We start from the raw sequence: 15,962 nt of genomic DNA, 5'->3' as shown, positions 1-15,962 counted from the left end.
TTTTCAATAGTAAAAATATAAGGCCTTAGCAGTCCTTAGCACTCCAGTCTCGCTTGTAGGAATAATTTGTACTTATAAAAGAACTGTGGTAAGGATTTTAATTTGCCATTAAAGCAGAACAAAAACAAAGTCCATCAGAATAGAACTATCAAGACACTGTAACTAAAAAATAATCATGTCATCCTTGCCCGCATAACTTTGCTATATACTCATTCTGTTTCCAGAACATATCCATTATATTGTACCTGAACTTGATTTTAAATTACCTTGGATAAGGAGCATTTTCATGTTTCCTCTGCAAAGGAATGAGTACTTCTTGCCATAAATAATAACTATTATTCTTCAGTGGATTACTCATTTGTGTAAAGATTACCCCAAAAAATTGAAATTAAAAAGCAATTCTCCACCTTGCTTTGAGATGAAGAGGGACTGAGGCTGTAATCAGACATGCTAGTATGGCAGTAGCTCATGCTTACAGCGCCCACTGCAAAGAGCCACTTGTATGCCCTGGTTAGACTTTACTGCCTCTCTTCTCTGCCAGCATAACTGTATGTGTAGTCACTCCCTAACCCAGATCTGTCAAAATGATCTTGTTAACTTAAACGCTTTTAATAGTAAGGTGTTTTTTAAACCAAATCATTTTGACAGAGCTAGATTAGGCCATTGCTTATGCTATTCTTCCACCAAGAGCAATTTTAGTTTAAGAGGTTCTTGCCCCTCCTTGCCCCTGCAGCATACCAGCTGCATGTTTCCAATAATTCTTCTCCATTCCCATTCCTTTCTTCACTGCAGTTTACCATCCCTGCAGTTGTGCTACTTGCAAGGCAACATGGTAAGCCAGATCAATGAAATGTGGGTTTAAAAAAAAAAAAACAACAAACCTGCAACAAAACCCTGTTTCAAGAAGTCTTTCCCTTCAAGTTTATAACCCAGATCATTGCACTGATCTAGTTTACAGCATGGCTGCACAAGCAGTTGCATCAGCACAACTAAAGAGCCCATAAAATAGAGGACAACAACAGAAAGTTTTGAAAACAGCTGTGCTGCCAAAGAGCACGTGAAGTTTGACTATATGCTTTTAGAGAGCAGTCAGACAACCAGTTGAATCAACAAAACTGAGTGGAGGATAACTTCTGGAAAAGAGGAGAGAACAAGCAATTGGGGACAGTGAAACTACTTAAAAAAACCCCTCTGATGGACTGCCAGTATATAACCATGGCAATCACATGCAGCTCTGTTCATTGATGCTGGCAGATTTTAGGAATGGAAACCTCTCCCACTGTCTCAGCTGCAGCCAGGCAGCAGTCAGATGTGCTGTTCTGAGAACAGTCTCTGTCAGGCGGGGAACTCCCAGTGATCCTGACCACAAGCAGCACACACCACCACACAGTGGAGAGGGGCTGAAAACCGCAGCGAGCAAGCAGCCAGATTCTGGGCCATGCATGTTCTAGGCATTGCCCCAAATCATAATTATACTTTATAGCTGCTCTAAATTTCACTGACTAACAGTGATTTTAAGGGACTGTTATGTCACCTGGAGTTAACTGTAACATAGAAAAGCATTATCCACATGTCCTTTCCTTTGGCCAAGCACCTGAAATTTCAAAGGAAGGAAAATAAGATGGGAAATGTTATGCTAACTCTGCTATAGCAGCAGGGTGACATACACTTCAAGTATACTTTGTGCTGTCAGAGGTGTGCAGGAGATGATCCTGCCAATACAAGTGCAAATCAACTGTCCAAGTTTATTTTGATGTATTACATGTGGCAATTTGCTTATGGTTGCTTGGAGAATCAAAGACAGTTACCTAAAAAATTACTTATTTCAGCAACAACGGTAACAGACACTACCTTTCTCTTTCTTTGGTCTTGGATATTCTGTCCTACACACACACAGACACACAGACAGAGTAATTCAGTGTGCAAAGATATGCCACTTTATTTTTTAAGCTTAGTCATGCATTGCTACTCTTTATAGTTAAAGACATCTGAACAGTTCTTCAGGTTATTGAGTTCTTAAGCTTGTGTCAAAATGCTAAGGGACTGTTCTAAGCACAGTGTTTGTCAGTCTTTGCATCGGACATAGAGCTGATGGAATCCATACACTTGCACTGAGGAAATATAGACATGCAGAAATACACATGCAGGTACAGAAATGCAACAGTTTATTCTGTATTTAGGCCTTTAATATTTATTGGGGGATTTATTCATCTATCTATAAGATTATTATTATTAGCAAAAGCAGGTTACTTCAGTTTTAGGGGTCTGTTTCAGAGGCAGAAGGAAGGAAGGGTTAGAAAAGCTTTTCTAAGATAAATTCCTCTTCCTTAGTTTCCTTACTCTTTTTGCTTTAACTAGGAAAAACCACGACGGGTGTTCTGAAGTACAGATGAGACTGCTACAGGATATAGGTCATTACACAACTTGATTAATGCTTTGGGATAAAGAGAAAATGATATGTACGTCACATTGAAATACATCTTCTTTAATCAAAGTAAGATTGTAACAAATTGTCTGTTATTCTGTGATTGCTTAACATGATACTTTATCATATCTACGTCTATTTTATGATAGTGACTACGTAAATCTTTTTTATACTTTTTGGCAAATATTTACTTTTGGGAAATCCTCTTAAAAAAAAAAAAATAAAAAGACTATCCTGGCCCTGTGATGTCATGCTTACTGTTTAACTTCTACCGGAATCAATAGAATTTCTTATTGGGTATATTGTTGTTACTCTTTGATAGTAAAATCAACATGGGCCAACTTTAATGCTGCCAAGGCTCTGATACTTTGTATATAAAGCTGTCAGTCTTTCCAGAAGTCTTCACTACCTTACAGAACCAGAATGCATTTACAAAAACCACAAAGTGTGTTATTAGCACTTCCAAACTATTTCTTCTACTTCATTATTACTTGCATTATGTAGTGCTCAGGAATTCCAGTCATGAATCCAACTGTGCTAGACATTGTACAGATACAGGACAAAGAATCAGTATGTGCTCCACAGTTTGCAATTGAAGTAATATGACTTGTTTGATTGGATTTCCTCTCCAATGAAATGAGTATCTACCAGATTCTAGGATTGTTTTTTTTTTTTTACTTGTGGATTTTTTTGGTGTTTTTTTTCTTTTTCATGACCACTGATACCAAAAGAATAGGCATTAAAATGACAATATAGCTATTTTAGATCTACTGTAGAACAAAAGATATTTGCAAACTTCCCTTTCAGCCTCTTATACATAGAAAAGAAAAAAAAAAAATGTTTTGGGGTTTACGGGAGTCAGATACTCCACTGATGTGTGTCAAAACATCACTTCACCTCATGCTGTTGTGCTGAGAAGCTCATGATGCAGGCTCAAAATGGAGAGGGAAGAAAGTCAAAATCTGTTTGAACAACGGAGGTGGTCCAGAAACTTAAACATGACAAAAATAGTTGTATCTGCATTGTTTTCGTTCTACAGTAAGAGGAAGAAATAACTGAAGTAATTTTTATTCTCTACAGTCCACTGATTAAAGCGATTTTCCTTTGACTAAATAGAACTGCATTACAGACAGATTTAATAGCTTCAGCTCATGCCAACCTCATCTCTCAAACCGATACTCATTTTTACGAGGATGTATTACATAATTCGAAGACCTATATCACTTTTAAAGGAGAGAGGGGAAAAAAGGCAAATTGTGCACAACATGAAGAGAGCTCATAAAAAGGCAAACAGATTGGACTGCGACTGAGAATTAGGTGTTAACCATGCTCTGCCTAGGGCATCGTTTATCATGAGAGTTTCAGCAGCTGGGATGTGCTTATCCTGTACTTGCTGAAAAATGTTTAAATATTAATGGAGGACTTAAACTTCTTGCTTGCTGGGCTTCTTTTTCAGTCTTTTTTTGATATACAACAGAGCTTTCATTTTCATTAAAGAATACTAGGTATTCTCTACATAATTAAACAAAACATAATAATTAAGGAAAAACTCACAAGTTTTCCTGACATGTATTCTGATTAAACTAAGAATATAAAATTGTGACTTGTCATCAGGATTTAGTGAAAGCTATACAAACTTTCCAGCCATATGCATAAATGTGTGCGTACATAAAAACCAAAATCTTTAAAAAGGAAAAATGTGAACATAACTGGACTTTTCTAACTACATACAGTACTGCTGCAGTAAACCTACTCAAATCTTTTTTGCTGAAACATATGAAATTAGAAGTGAAGGTCTTTAATTTTGCATCACTGAATTTGACGGCAGTTTTACCATCGACTGCTATGAGTTGTTTGGAAAGAATTAAGGTCCTCCAACACGAAACATTTCTTTTGCAGTTGCCAGGTTGAGGGTTTTGTTTTGGTGGTTTTTTTCATTTGTTTGTTTGTTTATTTTAATCTAACTTTTAGAAATGCTCAAAAAATAAAGCCCACAGACTAGAATACAGGATTCAATCTAAACTTCAGTGACATTAAGAATTAAGTTCTGATGCTCCGTTAAAAGGCAATCATAGCTGTTACATTTAATCCATAAGAGAAGGTCACATCTAAAGTGTTGCTCAGCTGCAAAACTCAACTAATGAATTGCACTACCTCTGAATGCATACAGTCCATTTGCATTAGAATTTAGGGGCTGTGGTATAGTGATTTTTATATATATATATTAAAACCCCACAGAAATATAAAATCAGTGACTGCAAAGGAAATGGATTTAGATGGTTATCCAAGTTCCTCAAATTAGGCTGAGCATTGCTTCCCAGGAGTAAGCTACTTCGACCGAATATATACCATATTAGAAAGTTGAAACTGTGAACTAATGACTGCCAAGACTGACTGTTTTGATAATGTTTTAAGCTCCCACATCCAGTTGCAAAGACATGAGCAAGACACACTGAGAAACGCCTTTCTAAGCTTGTCTATGACTTAGGCACCGCAGGGTACAGTAGACACTTCTCATTGAAGGTTTCACTTATTCAGATCTAGGACTGGCTGACATTACTAATTTCAAATCCAAGCCAAGGTGCTGATCATTCTAAATCTCAAATGATTTTCACAAGACACATCATGCTCAACTCCTTGGAAAATCAATTCTATGAGTATTATCATTGCAACTCATGGATAAAGGCTACTCTCACGACTAAGGCAGGTAGAAATCAGTCTCTTTCCTGGAGTCAGATGCTTTAAACTCTATCTGCTGCTAACTGAACTAGTTCAGAAATCATCTTTCCTTTTCAGCTTGCACTTACCACTTCAGATACCATCAGTACCCAATGTTTTTTGGGAACATAATTTTACTAATATAGTTGAAATGTCACTGTGCTGTTGTTATTTACTGGGTTGACAAAATAAGAAATGTGCTGAACAGATTCCAGAACAAAAGGGTCTATCTGAGGGGAAGAAGAAGAAAAAAAAAAAAATATATATATATATATATATATACACACACACACTCTTGAAATCTCAAATTGGACTTTATTTTGGTCTATGTCTACCTACTGCTCAAATAGTTATGTTCAGAAAGCTATGAAGTGAGCCATCTTTTCTATGGCAACAACAGTAAGAAAAATGTTAGGTTTCCATCATCTAATTTAATTCTATTGATGTGATCTTATGGTAGCGATGATGCTTAAAATGTTCCAAGCTCAAAATGCCTTAGCATTTCCCTCCCACTGAAAGAATTTAGTTTGTATTATTTTAAACTCATAGTTGAAAGACTCTTATGATAAAACTATAGTGTATACTGTAAGCATACAACTGTCAGTATTAACAGTATATCCAAAAGGTCAGGCTCTAATAAAATAAAAATGGAAAACAGAATAGAAAAGGAATACTGCTAAGATATACAGTAGCTTATGGTTATTGAATATGCTATGAAAATACCTGTTTATACTATGTAGATTGAGCAGCTGTTTTTTGTTAGAGTATGCATAATCATCACTTAGAGATACACAGCACCAAGAGCTTAAAGTACGTGTTCACATTTCCTTCTTTTTCATAAACTTAATGGTCAGTATTTTTTTCCCCTTGAAAGTCTCTCAAGTTTTGGAAATGAAATTATCTATATGTATCAAGGGTCAAGTAGGTGGGTTCCAGGCCCCTAATTTCAATAAGTGGCTGAAAAAGTCTCAGCTAAAGTCTGTAGGGCACTTAGGTCTTCTAAAATGAAGATTTTAAAAGATTAAATCTGCAACTGCATGAGAAGAAATAGAAAGAAAATTCAGGAAGTACTTCAAGGGGTAATAGACCTAAATCTATAACCATGGCCGATGGTGTGTTCTTACTTGTAACAGTTCTATATCCTGAAGAAGGGAATACAAATATATTTTTTCTAGAGAAGACGATGCAGAATATGTTAACAGTGATACAAATAGAGTGTCCAAGGATCAATTAATTTATTGGGTAAAGGTGCAATATTATTGGAAAAATTCTAAAGATTACAAATGACAAAGAAAGTTAATTTAAATCTGATTGTGAGACTACTTCTCCCTTTACAACTCTATTTTGGACTTCAGTAGCAGAAGCTGATGGGAATGACTAAAGTATATTGAAAAAGCACTGAGCAACTTCATCTAAGGAGGATTCTACCTCATCTCACAGAGATGAAAACTACTTTTTTTTTTTTTTTTAAATGAAAGGTGTAAAAGGAGTAGATGTCCTATACAGGGATCCTTCTTATTAAAACCAGCTGCATTTGTTAAGTAGGCACACATACTTCTTATTGATTTTTTAATATTGAAGAAAATGTCCAAAGTTAGTTTCTTGGCTAGCAGCCTGCTCAGTTAACAAATTGCTCACCTGTATAACTTAAGAACCAACTTTCATGAAATACTTCAATCTCCGAGGACACTGAAGGCCCTCAGCTTACAACTAGGCACAGAAATCAAAGTTCTTTATAGCCAGGATCCAAGTTTAAAAAAAAAAAAAAAAAAAAAAGAAGGGAGAGTTAATAAATAGCAAGCCTAGGAGGAAGCTAGCAGAAAGCTGTACTCATTCTGTATGCAGTAAGGTAAAACAATAAGGCTGAATAGATGAAAACCTTAGACTAGAATATCACATAATAATCACTTCCCTTCCTAGGGTTTTCCTGTCGCAAACATTCATACAGTTAGGCTGGGAGGTGACACTATAGAGAGCTTTTGGGTTTTGATGTTATCACATTTTATGGGTGTGAAATTTGGTAATTTCACAGGTATGCAAAATACTAACTTCTTCTAGCTGCTTTATCATTTTATTTAAGACAGGTAAAATGTACGCTAGGGTAATTTTTCAGTCTTCTGAATGTATTTGTTATTTACATATATTTACTGAGAAGCCTATTATGAAGTCTCTTCTTGTTCTTAACAGTCTGGTATTGAATGTAGAGGAGGAATATAATTCATACAAAAGAATATTTCTCTTTATCCTTATTGCAGAGAAACTCTTGAAGAATTTCCAAAAGAGGATGAGTGAAGTTAAGAGGATTCTTTATCTATAGCTTTGGTAGTTATCAGCTCTATTCTTTTATTGAAGCTGAAGTGAGCAGCTGTTAGCTTCCCTTCTATTAAGCACTAACGTGGTAGATTTGAAACAATAAACAGTTAGTGTTATTTGATTTCTTACAATCAGTACCCCCCCAAAAAAACTCTGCCTGTAATACCCAGAGACACAAATGGCAAGCCGTTCATGCGATCAAGTTGGCTGTTTAGGAGTGTCAGTCTTTATGAAAGTTGTATGTATTCCTACTTTCAGAGGGAAGAAAGACTCATTTACATGAAACTGAGCGTGTGTGTTTGTGCCCGTCTAAAAGAGAGGAAGAGGGAGGGAGAAGTGAGGGTATAGAGTTTGATACCTGTTGGCAACATGAGCAGGTTTGTGTAACACCGTTATGTGCCAGGTTGGATTGATTCCACTCTATTTAGTCTGGTACTAAACGCAAACTGTTTGAATTGAGACAGATTCAAAACATGACTGAACAGCAATGAACCACAAAGGAATTCCTGCCTGTGTTAAGTGGTGTCACCTTCATGGCGGTAGGCAGTGTCTAACTAAGGATTTGAATTAATCTCTTCTATAATATCCACATAGAAACTGCCATAGGCTTCCTGTGCTGAAGCTTTGCAGTGCCTCCCAGGCTCCCCAGCCAAGCACTGTATACAGGTCTGATACTGTCTAGCAGGGATGCTGTCTGACAGCTCGGGGCTCCCGATTGGAATGCTGCTACCCAGCAGATACTGTAGCCAAGCAGAATGTAAGGACGTGTTACTCCTCCGTCCTCCTCAAAGAGAAGATGAAGCGTTCAGTGGAACAGCCAGCTTCAGGGGTCGACAGGCTCCTGCATTTCTTCTCTGGGAGCCTTGGCAGTGATACAACTAACGAGTGACAGGAGCTAAGGGGCTTTCTCCCTCTCCGAAGTTTCAGCTGAGTGCATTATCTGTTTAGTCAACCAAAGAAAGGGAAGGAAAACAACTTGTGGGACAGGGATGACTCCTGGCTAGTTATGGCTAAAGATTCATTCCCATCTCAGCTTTTAAGAGGAAGAGCAGTATTTCTGGGATGCCTTCCTCTCTGAAAGTAGGAAAGGAAGCTATCATACCATTCCTATTTATTTATTTATCTAGGGGGTGCAAAGCTTTGGAGGGAGGGAAGGTGGTGATAATTCAGGGGGATTTCCCCCCCCCCATCATTCTTCCAGCCTCCTCCTCCCTCATTTACATATCTGGCTAGTGGGTGATTTTTATTCTCAGCACGAAAACTGCAATCTATTTCAATGCATGAATGCAGCCCTCCATCTATTCAACGCAGTGAAATAGCCCAGACATTTATTGTACTAAATAAGAAAACAAGGAGAAGAAACGGGTTCTCCAGCCTTGGACGCAACCCTCTGTGATCCAAAGTCCTCCTGATCCTTTAAAGGCGGGGGGGAGGAAGAGAAGAAGAAGAAAAAAAAAAACCTACCCTAAAAAACAAATCAGGAGGAGAAATAGCCACACCACCACCACTCCTCCTCCCAAGGGAATAAAAAAAATCCTAACTAGCATCCCATGACATTTTCATTATCAGGAATTTCAAAACATCCGACTTAACGAGCCACTACAGTTCAGCCTAATACCATACCTATTATCAATGAAGGCACTCGCACAGTGCACCTTACAAGAACACAGACAGACACTAAGTCAAAAAGAAATCTACAGAGAGACAGCCCTCTGCCAGCAAGACATAAATAATATTAATAAAATGAATACTCACTCTTTCAAGGACCAAGGAAAGCGCTTGCTGACAGCCACTTCACGCACGGATTGAAAGGGTGAGGTAAAAAACATTAGCCAGTCCCTGTGAACAGGCAGGATTCTCCAGATTTTCTTTTCATGCTTTTTGAGGCTGCTGGTGCTGGAGGAGATGCTGGTTACTTAGCTTCTCGGGTTGCTGTGCCTGCATGTTAAAGTGCAGTTACTAATTTCTCCCTTTACACAAGCCAGCAGCAGCAGCACGTCTCCAGGAAAGCAGGGATATTCCAAATAAATCCACTAATTCCGGGTCTGAGCGCTCCAACGTGCCTGCCTGCCAAATGTAACTGTGAAGTGATGTGGAAAAGTGAGCTGGGAGCCTCCCCTGACAGCTCTTATTGGGCTGATCTCGGAGGCAGGTCTAGCGCTTGGAAATTCATGTAAGCAGTTTTGGGTGGTGGTTTTTCCCCCTCCCTCTCCTTCGCACCCCCCCACCCCGCCTTTAACCCGGTAAGCACACAACTTTTCCACACACCGTGGAGCCACTCGTTCCCCGGAGCCGTGGCAGGCGCCCGCACCGCCAACTCCGCAGCCGGGGCATTTCCCTCAGGCCGGGCGGGAAGGGCGCGGGGGCGGACGCCGAGGCGGCAGCCGCCGAGGGAGGGGAGAGGCCGGGCTCTGAGCCGCGGGGCCACCGGGGAGGCGCCCGCCGGGGCGGCGGAGCAGCACGGCAGGGCTGGGACGTGCCCGGAGCGCCGGGAGGGAGGAAGAGCGGCGGCGAAGCGCCGCGGGGGCAGAGGGCGCGGGAGGCGGCGAGCGGGAAGGAGCCCCTCGTCCTCTGAGGCGATGCCCGCCACGAAGGGGAGGCCGGGGCCGCCGGGAGACGGGCAGCGGCCGGGCTGCGGGCACAGCGGGTCGGGATCGGGGGTGCGGCGCGGGGAGGGCGGGGGGCCGCGGGAGGAGGCAGGACCCTGGAGAGGGCTGCGGAGGGGCAAGGAGCGGGCGGGAGGGGCAGGAGGCAGTTGTTCATCTCCGTGACAGACGCTCCGGGGACAAGGAGGGCATCCCTTAAAGACCCTTTTCCAAACAAACCCTAAAGAACTGCAGGCATTTAAATCTCCTGTACTGTTTTAAAGCCAAGGGTGGCAATCAAATTATAAGCAGGAGCCTGAACCAGCCTAAAACGCAGAACAGAGCCAAGACCTCCACACAGCAAGAGATGGCTGAAGGGCAACCGCAGTACAGTAAGTTGTTGACCATCACCCAGTTTCCAAGTCCTCTTTGTGACTGACAGTGCTGGTAACCTGCACAGCCCCAGCTTGTGAAGTGCTGGAAAGAGGCTAAAGGACCCTTAGCATTGCCTTTGACTTTAAAGAGCTGAAGGTCACTCATCCCTTCTGAGGGCTCAGCACGGGTCCAGGCAGGGCCAACAGCAAAGTGTCCCTGCAGAGAGCTAAGGAACACCACGGCCACCGCCACGTGAGAGGTCAAAGTGACCCCTTTCCCCACCTTCTTTATCAGTTGACTTTGAGCTTTCTTTCTTTGTATGCTGCATGTATTATCTCTGGGCAGATTAAATGTATTCTATTTAATAATTACATACATCATAGCTCTAAATGTTACCACAACCTGTATTTTTTCCCAAGTTTACCATTTACCAATAGAGAAGGGGTCAGTATTGTGCTAGGAGCAGAAGGTATAGACATGGTCAGGTACAGACGACTACTCTTAAAATGGAGGACTGATTCAGCTCTTAACTAGTACTGTTGTGAAAGCTTAAGTGCATTCAGTTTCATCCTCTTTCTCTAACTTTCCTTGAGCAGTATTACATTGTGTTTAAGATAAGCATTCAGTGTGGTTCTCTATTATTAAAGCTGGTTTGTGGCTCAACTTTATTTTTAAATGGCTGGCCATCTGAAACTCACTCATAAAATCCAAAAACCTTTTAAGCTTAAGCAAAAAATAAGATGACTATATTGTTGAAGATCTATCTAGGATTACAGAGAGTGGACCCTAATATTTCTCTATATAGTAAGAATACCATATAATTTAGTTTCATGACAGTTAATCTTATTTTTCATGCTGATACTATGTGTGCGTGCATGCAAGATAGTGAACGAGAGAAAGGGAGAGACCTGCATTTGGAGCTCTTACGTGCTTCACTTTATTTTAACTAAATGCAAGTTATTGCAGATAACAGGTGCATTTCTTCTTGCACAAATGCTCATTCTGAAAAGTCTCAAACTCATCAGAATGTAGCAAAATGTACCCAGAATGATGTTTTTCAAGGGCAATGAAGAAACATCTAACTATTTCCTTGCTTCCTGCAGCCCAAACGTTTACTTTCCAAGCTGTGAGCCTGGGATGATTCCTTGGAGAAGGATGGATATAAAATACACAATACTTACTTGAAGCAGGCAGAGAGCCTTGAGGGAAATACAAAACACTTTGCAGTGCAATAGATAACATCAGAAATGTGGCTTCCCTTTATCTGGGGTTCCAGTGAGGTAAACAGTATTTTTCTCCCCCATCCCTCCACCAACTGAACAATACAGGGAAAATATAGATGCTGCCACAAGGAAACATGAGGATGTTTAGCCTGCCTTTACTCCTGGTAATTAATGACAGTTTTCAAACTTTTTGAAGTTTCAGTAAGAGTAGTTGCATACCTTGTTTTCATTTCTATTAAAAATACCTAATGCAAGCAACCAAGAATAAAAATTCTCACTAATAAGAATGGGTTAGATCCCTTGTGTCTGTGCTTGAAACAGGTAGTACAGTTGTGTGTGGGAAGAAAGCTAATGGTAGAGGTTACACCTCCAAGTACAGCTTAAAAGTTTAGTTTTTGTTTTGATTTCAACCTTTGACTTTTGCCATTTGTTCTATGTGACCTTTCTTGCAGTTGGAAATTACTGGGGCAAATGCTATGCTCTTTCATCCTCAAGTTGTTCTAGGAGAGGGTTGTAAGTGTCTTGTTAAAATTGATTATGTCATCCATGGATTCCCCTGCTGGAAAGCCTTTCAGATGATGGAGTAAGTCTTGACAGGAAGAAGTGTATGGATTCATATGTAATTTTAAAATAATCTTGGAATAGCAAAGGAACATTTACAACTTTCTGCATCCTATCCAAATTAAATGATTTAATGATATTTATCATAGTTATATATATATATACACATACACACACAGTGTCACATAGCACTGATGAGTATGCTTGCTAAAAATTGTTTCCTCTTAAATATATATTACGAGGAAGATACTTCCTCTATCTTCTAAATAGTCATTTCATTTTTTTAAGCAAAAAGCAGCTCTGACTGATTGAAGTGGGATCAAGGTTTTTAGTTTAATAACTGTATTGAAGAAAAAAAAAAATCTGCAAAATGTATGTGGCTGCATCCTAGATCAAACTGGAATTCAATTTTTAATGTTAAATCTTTGTACCAGAAAAAAATATACAGAAGCTTCACAAAAATGCATTGGTTTCTAGTTTGGGGGGTGGTGGTTTTGGGGTGTGTGTCCCTTTTTTGTGTCGTTTTGTTGTGGTTTTTTGTTAGGATTTTTTGGTGGTTTGTTTTGGGGGGGGGTGGGGTGTGTTTGATTGTGACTGATAAGGGGGAGAGAAAAATGAACCTCTGCTTGGAAGAGAACTTGGAGATTTTCTTCCATATTACTTTGCTTTTATGAGTAAGGAGGAGTAAAACCCCAGTGTGACTTTTCATTCATATACAGACAAGAAATATCTGTCTATCATCTAAAAATGTGTGGCATAATGGAATGCAAGCATCTTTTCACCCTTTTATATTTTTGTGAAAATAGTTGTTGATTATCATATTATTCTTTGTTCCTCAGCATTGCAAAGCAGTGCAATAAACTGTTTTCTGAAGACAGAGAATTTAGACCTTACTGCTTAAAAATATTCAATAGAAGTGACTTGAAACGAGCTCTTAAGGGACAACTCAATCACAACACAGCCTTACAAGGGCTGCTGCTGATGTAAATGTTCAGCATCATCTCATTTAAATAACAATGCAAAAGTCAGGAACTTGAAAGGGGTGGGGAGGAGAGTGAAGGGAAGCATGCCTGGAAAAGAAACGACTGTGTTAATTCCTCATATTCAGATTTTATTCCATCAGATCACCTAGTAATGAGATATTTTCCTCAAAGTATCAGTAGCTCATTTCAGTTTTTAATGCACAATATAGGGCCTGAACCAAAATTACCTGAGGTTAATGAGTCCAGTGTGAATTACTTGATTAAGATAAATTACTTTTAATGCAAAAAACTTTTGCTTACAGGGATTACCGCTAGCATGCCACCTAAAAGTAGTATTAATAATATAAAATTAATAACTGATCTGAAAGTTATTAAAGCAGGCTTACAGAATGGTGGTGTATCCTACCATTATTCTATTAAAGCTTTAAATTCAATGCTGTTTTCCCAGGCAATATCCAAACGCTCTACCTAGTTTGTACCTTTTACTCAAGTTATGTGAGGGATTATTCCTAAATTTAATTCGCTTTGAAAGGCTAGAGTTCACATTCCATAAAGTAAGAAGAAACAAGATAAGTCCAGAATGTTTCTGAATAAAATATGCACTTTTATCAGTTCACTATGACAGTACAGAGACATAATTACCTTTAGAACATAGGTTCTTATCACCGTCTTGCAACCTTTAAAACCTGCTTGTATACAGTTATGACAAGTTGGTTATCATGAAACATAATGATCCTCTGTGTTTGGGAAGTCACTGAAGACATCTGCGACTTGAAAAGGTTCCATTATATAATGCTTACAACTGATACTATAGATTAAAACAAAGGAAATTATAGAAATGGTCCATGAGATAAAGGTATATGATTTGGAGTAGGGTTTTTTTGGTGGGTGGTGGTGTTTTTTTTTTTTTTTTGTACTGACAGAAATTCATGGTTTCATTTTAACAGGGAAAACTAGAAACAGTGAGAAACTTATGTGAGGAATTTGTAAAGAAATGCCAGGTCTTTACAGAGATCAAAAATGGTTAAAATTCAATATCCAACACTGGTACAGAAAGCTTGAAAAACCCCACTGAAGAAAGAACAGACCATAAAGCAGCAGCATCCATAAGTGACAAAACTGATTCTCAATCACCCAAAAATACTTGCTTTCCAGTCTGGCCTTCTGTCAAAGACATCTAATCAAAATCCATTCCCTTGTTACTCGATACATGGGAAGAAATAAATGCATTGATTTTGACTAAGTTACTTTTGCCTTGATTGGACACACACATTCTTATAACCATGCAAATTCCTTTTCCAGCCCTGGACTGTCAAACAGAAACAAAGGTTTAACCCAACAGCAGCACTGGGGCTTTTGGGCCCTTAGCAAATCCTTTTGCCATCCCAGAATGACTCCATTTAGTAAAATAAAACATAACTAGTTCTGAGCCCCCCTCACTGTGGAGATATTAAAATAGAAAAAAACCAACTACTAATTTCTGTACCATATGCACCAATGATATTATGGAATGCATAAAAATAAAAACACAGTATCAAGTTTTATTACTCCTTGGGTACCGTTTGCAATTTTGATTAGTTGCTGTCAGATTGACTATTAGAAAAACAAGTATTTCTTCTGTACATCAAACACTAAGATAAAGACAAAAGAAAATGATATCAAGCAAGGCAATGAACAGGTTTTTTGTGCATTATGTTCTGAATACAATTTGGAAAGTTAATCTTTCGCTTTTAGTTTTCAATATGCCATGTGAATATAGGTAACTGAATTGGTTTCAGTAGCTGTGCAAATATTTTTTGCTCTACCTCAAGTGCCCTCTAGTGTGCAGTAACTAAGCAGGTTAAAATAATTTTTTTTTTCTTTTTCCTAACAGCCACTCTTCTAAATCCCAAGGTAATGTGTAACACTGCTTTTCTTCTCAGAGGAAAGAGAAATTCAGTGTTCACTGCATTAATTGTGTGGATATAAATGAATTATTTCCTCTATGTAAAATCAAATCACCCCCTTTGCTGTCAAGTTTTTATTCTCACAGGTATTAGTTAAATAAAGCCCAATAATTCTTCCGGACATTGTGCAAATGTTGTTGAGATACAATCAGTTTTCAGTGTTACCGAAATGAAAACAACAGTCTTCTCTATCTGCAAAAGGAAATTAACATATTCTTTAGCAAAACATGACCCTCAAACAAGATTTAACAACAAAACTCCTAATTATGCTTGCAGAATTTTGTGTTTGGCCCTCTGGTTTTTTTTGTTGTTGTTGTTTGTTTTTTTTTTAATATATTTTTTAAAGTGCTGGACACCACTGATAATCCTAGCTTTGAAAGTTATTTTTAGCTCTTCCAGGCAAACACAAATACCCTCTAAAAATGCACACTAATTTGTGAAAAATTGAAGTACTCTTATACAGACACATATATCCCATTCTTTATCAGCAAGTGATTGAATAAGGCTGTAATGAAAGTACTTTTTGTCACCAGTTTAGAAAATAAGTATTTCTACATGAATATAAATTAATATAATATATAATGAATATAAATTAAGAAATTACACATGTAACAAGTTCTATGTGTTCTCATCTGTCCTTAACAGCAGGATTAATCTGTCCTTCCGTTACACTGATGTGCTTGGTCAAAATTCTGACATTCCTTGGCTGGACAAGTTGTGCACGTCTGTCAGTGGTAGGAAGTTCTGTACAATGCTGCTTTTTGGCTACAGGAGGCAATGCATGCGGCCAAGCAGTTTTAGCTGTTTAGCTGCTACATCAGCAGGGCAGAAGA

At 38.8% G+C, this 15,962-nt stretch overlaps 1 protein-coding gene across 3 annotated transcripts in view; it reads right to left on the bottom strand.

Moving 5' to 3' along the window:
- Positions 1-15,962, bottom strand: part of CDH8 (cadherin 8) — a 402,754-nt gene that overhangs the window by 143,192 nt on the left and 243,600 nt on the right. For 2 of the 3 annotated variants that reach the window (XM_087739090.1, XM_087739089.1), the window contains exon 5: positions 9,212-9,394. The exons of the other annotated variant lie outside the window; for it this stretch is intronic. The gene's annotated coding sequence lies outside the window, so the exon portion shown is untranslated. The remainder of the gene's footprint in view (positions 1-9,211; positions 9,395-15,962) is intronic. 3 annotated transcript variants of the gene reach the window in all.

The sequence above is a fragment of the Nipponia nippon genome, unplaced genomic scaffold (assembly GCF_047370975.1).
Source record: "Nipponia nippon isolate SJK-2023a ecotype South Korea unplaced genomic scaffold, ASM4737097v1 scaffold_7, whole genome shotgun sequence".
NCBI lineage: Eukaryota > Metazoa > Chordata > Aves > Pelecaniformes > Threskiornithidae > Nipponia > Nipponia nippon.
The sequence above is the reverse complement of the archived record's forward strand: the minus strand, read 5'-3'. Positions and strand labels throughout refer to the sequence as shown.